Source organism: Helianthus annuus, chromosome 12 (assembly GCF_002127325.2).
Source record: "Helianthus annuus cultivar XRQ/B chromosome 12, HanXRQr2.0-SUNRISE, whole genome shotgun sequence".
NCBI lineage: Eukaryota > Viridiplantae > Streptophyta > Magnoliopsida > Asterales > Asteraceae > Helianthus > Helianthus annuus.
In genome coordinates this window covers 123,028,268-123,034,811 of record NC_035444.2, presented here as the reverse complement: position 1 = coordinate 123,034,811, position 6,544 = coordinate 123,028,268, and positions in this window count along the sequence as shown.

Below are 6,544 nucleotides of genomic sequence, written 5' to 3'. Positions count from 1 at the left end.
GAAAATCTTCAATGTACATGAGTTTCGGTGGTTTCTGATGAGTTCCTGTCTCATTCTCACTATATAATGTTTCAGCAGCAGTCACAGGTGCAACGGGTGTCGTGAATGCACTGTAAAACTCTTCAGCCAAGATTCGGTAAAATGTTTTTCGCAAACAGACTATTTCGAGCGAAATAACAAGTTTCTAGGAGCGAAATCAGATATTAGCTATGAGCGAAATCACAGATTTAACTTGGAGCGAAATCTCAACTACTGTTACGTGCGAAATCTGGTTTTGTTTGCCTGGAGCGAAATCAGAATTATGTCTGGAGCGAAATCAGATTGTATCTAGGAGCGGAATCAGATAGCCTTTTGGAGCGAAATCACCATAAAATTTGGAGCGGAATCAGAAATCAACCTCAGATTTGCAGTTTGGAGCGAAATTAACCAGAACTTTGGAGCGAAATAAAAAATTTCAGGCGAAATCAAGCAATCTGGAGCGAAATCAGACAATTATCTCGAGCGAAATCAGGATCTGTATTCTCGAGCGAAATCACTTCTCGAGTCTATTTTTCCCATTTTTAAGTCTGAATTTTGTTCTGGTTCTTTCAAGGGTTTGTTATTATGTAATTTTACACAGTTTGTGAAAATTTGGTCTGATTTTAACCGTGAAATCTTGTTCAGATTTAAAAAGAAGGTGTAGAATACAGAAAATGAGGATGTTTTGGCAAGAACTCCTCGTCCTGAGCTCTGATACCACTTGTAGGATCGCGTGCGGACCCAAATGAGTCTATCGGAAGAGCTCTAATCCTTCCAGATGCGGAAAATAAGAAACGGACTTGAAAAACAGCTTGATATACTTAATTCTGCCTTGTATTGATGATTTCACACTGATTGCAGTCAAGCGACACTTCGGCAGCAGTTCGGTACCGGAAACAAGAGTGTCGTGTTTGATTTCGCTCGAAGGGACCTATATATAGGGTCGGGATTTCGCTCGAGAGGTCACAAGACATTAGGAGCGAAATCACTATGATCTGATTTCGCTCCAAAGTGCACATGTTACTTTCAGGCGGAATCAGCTCTAGGAGCGAAATCAGAACTTTAACAACCTAAACCCACGTAATTTCTCGTACAACATGCCCTGATCTAACATTCTAAGTCTAAGACTCGATACAAGACGAAGTCGACAGATGTATGCACTAACATAAACTACTATTAAAACTTTAACCCGGCTACTTAGGACTGTATCCCTACTGACTCAGACTACTTAGCCGAGGGTAACGTCACCTTCAAAAGAGGGGCCTACCACAATATGCATTAATAACTTAATTAATTATCTTTCAATAATCCGACCCTTTAGGATTGTATCCTTGCTGACTCAAACTACTGGGTTGAGGGTAACGTCACCTTCAAAAGAGGGGCCTACTACAATAACTAAGATAATCTCTTAAAAAGTGCAAAAGTGCGGAAATAATCAAAGGTCAGATCCAAGTGATTCATCTTGTCTATCTGTTTTTATTTTTATTTTTATTTTCAGCATTTTAGTTTTTATTTTCTAGTTAAAACCTTTTTCCTAAATTTTTGATTTGATTAGACGTTGAGGATAAACCGGTATTAAAAGCTCTTGTGTCCTTGGATGACCTCGGTATCTTACCAACACTATACTACGCTCACGATGGGTGCACTTGCCCATATGTGTGTTTAGTGTTAGTAAATATCATGTTTTATAAATTTAAAACTTGACTAAAGTGGTTAAAAAGGGCTAAAAATATACATAAAAAAACTTATAACACCACACGCGCATCACCACCTTGGGGTAGTCTGTACACGCACGAAAGGATTCGTCCTTCATTTCCACAATAGAGCTTCCCAGGACAAGAAGCTAGATCGATAAAACTCCCATCTGGTAGTTCCTGAAGTTTATTGGATAGTTCTGGCAACCCTCCTGGTCCAAGACGGTAAGGAGTACGAGTAATCAAGGTTGTCTCTGACGTGAGATCAAACTGAGATTCTACCTAATCAGTTGTGGAAGTAAACCTGAAAGTTCATCGGGTAGCACACTGAGAGGAATCACGAACAATTGGTGGATCCTCGATCCCCTTTTCCTTAGCCTTAACATTAGTAACGGTGGCCAACATAGCGGGGTAATCCCTCCGTAGACACTTCTGGATTTACCTTGCTGAAATGATGCTAACCTTTACACCACTCTGACACTTTAGGACAGACGACGATTCTCCACTAGGGAGAGGGATACGCAAAATTTTCTCCTCACAGGGTATATATGCGCAATATCTTGATAACCAATCCACACTAACTACTGCATCGAAACTATCAAGGATAACAGAAGGTCGAGTTTGCATCCCAACGAACATATGAGATTTCAATTGACTTGCCATCAGCCGATTCCACAACAGGTTAAGTTTCAAGAAACATCAGGGTTAAACAGAACTGAAACGAATTGATTATCTACCCATACAAGCTACCATGTTGCTATTATGCCTGGCGTCGCCTACGCCAATCTTAAATGCCCTTCCACGAGCACCACTACCAGTTTTGTTGTTACGGTCACGAGGATCCCCGATACTGTCATTGTTCCCTTGGTTGTTGACATCTTGACTTAACAGCAGTCAATCCTTGTTGAAGTTACCTTCGTTTCCACATTGTAGGCTACGATTACGAGGACCTTGATGTCGTCGTGACTGTTGCCTCTAATGTTATTGCTTGTAACGGAGCCCAGCGATCTTTCACCAACAGGGTCCATCTTTTCATGGTCGTGTCACGTCCTAAGGCACCACTCCTTGTGTGGGCAGTTACACATTCCATCCTATAGTCAATTGTCATCGTTTATGCCCTGATTGATTCGTAAGAGTTGACTCCCATGAGTCGCTAACTAGGGTTAAGGATTCGATTGAAGTCAATTTGCTGGTGTTCGTTGCCGGTAATCAGGGTCGTCCTAATACTGAGGTCGGTAAGGTACTACGCTCATCCTTTTGTCCATCGATCTTGCAAGTTGATTGAGTAATACATGGTATGTTGCGAGAGTATTGCAGAAGTGATCGCACTTCGGGATCTAAGGCGTCAATATGTTAAGTTCCAGCAAACGAAGAGAAGCGAGAAAGGTATAGCCCAATCATTCGACGCTGCGACATCCAACTCAGGGACGTTCATGCAAGCACCTAATATTCTACACAGTTCGCTAGACATTCAGATGAGTGTTCAGGTAATACTCGATAGCATCGAGATTCGTAAGGATTCAAACTGGAGTGAAAAGATCACGTTCAAGTAGGAGACAATCACTGCTATGACTCCTATAGATTTGTTATGTTTCTCATTGATCGAATAACATAACAGGACTCCTTTTTCACTTGTTAAGCCTCACTGGGGCTCACATGCAGCCCACATTATTATAATGTGTGTACCCATAATAATATTGTGATTTGCATGCTCATCTTAGCTCCTCCTAACTCATGTCAAATGATTCCTCAAACTCAGATGTCAAAATGATAAGCTCACAGAAATCCAAAGACTATGACATACAATCAACACATCATAATGTAAGAAAGCAATTCATGTAATCATGCTATAGTGATGAGTGTGTGTTCGTACGCTACATCATAAACAAATGTGTACTAGTCATGTAATGTCTGCAGCAGGTGAAAAAAAACGAACCTTGCAATCTGGAGCTGAGTGTCATGGTCGCATTCACGTATTCAGCACTTTTCGGTAATAGTCTGGTTTTATGAAAACATTTTTAAAACCAAGTTCACTATAACCAGTGGCTCTGATACCAATCTGTCACACCCCCAAAATACCACATGCGGAAACACCCGCGAGGCGTGTGACGTACTAGGATCTAGCCACCAATCACATTGAACTCATAACAAGATTTCAAATAAAAACTTTCATTCATTAACATAGAGTGTTACAAACATTAAATGTAAATCATGGTATTCAGCGGAAGCATAAATCGTTAGTTAAGTGTTTCATAAACCATATGTACAAAAACCATTAGACTTGTCTCGCGATTCCATGTATGTCGACCCATGACCACTCCAGCCTCCCAGACAGCAAGTTTCAATGATATATACCTATAGACCTGCAGGCATGCAGAAAAGTGTATCAGACAATGCTGGTGAGTTCACTAATTTGTTAAACTGTTCGTTACCAATTACTGATTTATGTTATGTTGATAATAACTCGATACCGCAGACGACTCTTTTTTGCCCTTCTCCAATGCTCTATCAAACATTGGTCATGACTTTAAAGTTATTAGTTCACGCCCGTCCAATCCAGGGACGTCGTGAGGGAGCCAAACCTAATAGCGCTATCAACTAATAACCCCGTTGACCTACAAGCAACTAACCCGGTAGTATGATGGGACTTAAGTGATAGAAAGTGAGTGTATTATCCAACATCAACATTTACTGAAAACTTATTCATATCCCCTGCAAGGATATCGGTTTGTGAAATCCGCCTCACATCCCCTACAAGGATGTGGGTTTACGAAAACCCATTTATTTGTTTGTTTGTTTGTTTGTCCCCATCGGACGCATGCTTGTTTTGAGAGAAGTGAACTCACCTTTGATTGCTCGGTATGTAACGTTACTTGTTCCAACTTAATCAACCAAATCCTAATGTAGTTACCAATGACAAATCAGTTTCGTATACACATGACTCACGTATTTTCACAGAGTGTACTAGCCGCAAGGATGACCGCATATCACATAGCAATTACTCAAATCTCATACAAGTCCATATCTCATATGCATGTCACGTATCAACAATTAACAGGTGAGTTTGCTACTTACAAGAGCCAAATCAGGTTTCTTATTCTTATTTAGTATTATTAACATGCATCAGAAGGGATTTATCCAACATACGCATTCATCAACATACACATCATAAGTCACAGTTCTGCTTGTTCACTAACAGCATCTCCACGAAGAATCAATTCTTCGTGGGATGCTTTCAGGGTGAAGATTCATAATGGCGAAGAATCCCTCTTGACGAAGAATCAAACTTCGTCAAGAGTAATTGTGATGAAGCATTCTAAATGTTCGTCATGGGCTTGTCGATGAAGAATCAGTTCTTCGTCGACATGGACACTTCATGGGGGAGAAGAATCTTCGTCGCATCACATTCAGTTTCATGATTTCTGCAAACCCTAATCATCAGTTGACAGTTACATCTCCATGTGCACTTAATCAATTCCTCAATTACCACACTCACAACAACTTCCATAATTCACAATCATGGACATAACTTCTTAGATAAAAAATTCATAAAATATTTGTTATCATGAACATGCACTCACAGTTTATTCTGTATGAACATCAACAAGGTTTAGGAATTTTATTCAACATTCCCACGGATTATTCATTCCCTGATCTACTGGTTTGGCTTGTATATCATCATACAATCTTTACTATCAATACAGACTTGCACATTATTATGATCTAACTAACATACTAGCACGCATAACATATTGAACCGTTGCCTAACATCATGGATGGTTTCAGATTTATATTAGAAGTCTAACTATCACAAGCAATTCATCAAGTCCTATACTATTATGCGACCCTAGTTATTTAGCATCCTTCATAAGAATTCATGCTCAACATTACAATTCTACAACATGTTATACATAGCCGAAAACAATCACAAGAAGTTAGATCAAGAGTGATTACACTAGCCAAGAGATCTAGTGTTGCTAGACAAGAGAGACTAATCCGAGAGGGAAGGTGTGCTTCGAGGGGGGGGGGTAACCTGCCGTCGATCATCAGGAGGGGGATGTTAGGGTTAGAGGCCGCATGTGTGTTTTGGAATTCTGGAAACCCTCATGTATCATTGCGATGTTAACTAGAGATGACTGGGCCTTGATTTGGGCTTCGAGGAATAACTGGGCCGGCGACGAACCTTGGTGGGCGACGAACCTTGGTGGTTCGTCGACTTGTGCCTGAGACGAAGGACCCTTTTTGGCGAACTATCTACTTGACGAACTCCTAACCTTCGTCAAGGAATGATGTCGACGAACTCCTATCCTTTGTCAACTTGGGTTTTCGTGAATCAAGTGTGATGCTATGCTACATCTAAACACTACACAATAACAACAAGACCTTGAAATCTGGGTTGTCACATAGCTGACTTTAGTACAATATGACCATTGGGATATCTCAGGGATTCCATGCATTAAACCTCCATACTGATCAGGCATGGAAGCAATCTATGGAACACATTAAGATACACCAATCCTCATATGGCACTTTTATCATACAGTCTGGTATTCACAGTTGATAGAAATCAATGAGATAATAAAATAAAATAACATATATTGTCGTACTCCATCTGGAGAGAGAGTACTCTAGATTTTACGAATGAAGATTTCTGACAAGAATAGAAGAAATGGTTCCTATGATTTTTGTCGGTAAGCTTTACCTTATACTTAATATCCAGAGTTCTTATGGGAGAAATTCTAAAAGTTTGCTAAGCTTATGATATATGAAAGACTTAGTAGCACCTGAATCAAAAGATAATTCTTGGCAATGATATCATTGATTCACAATAA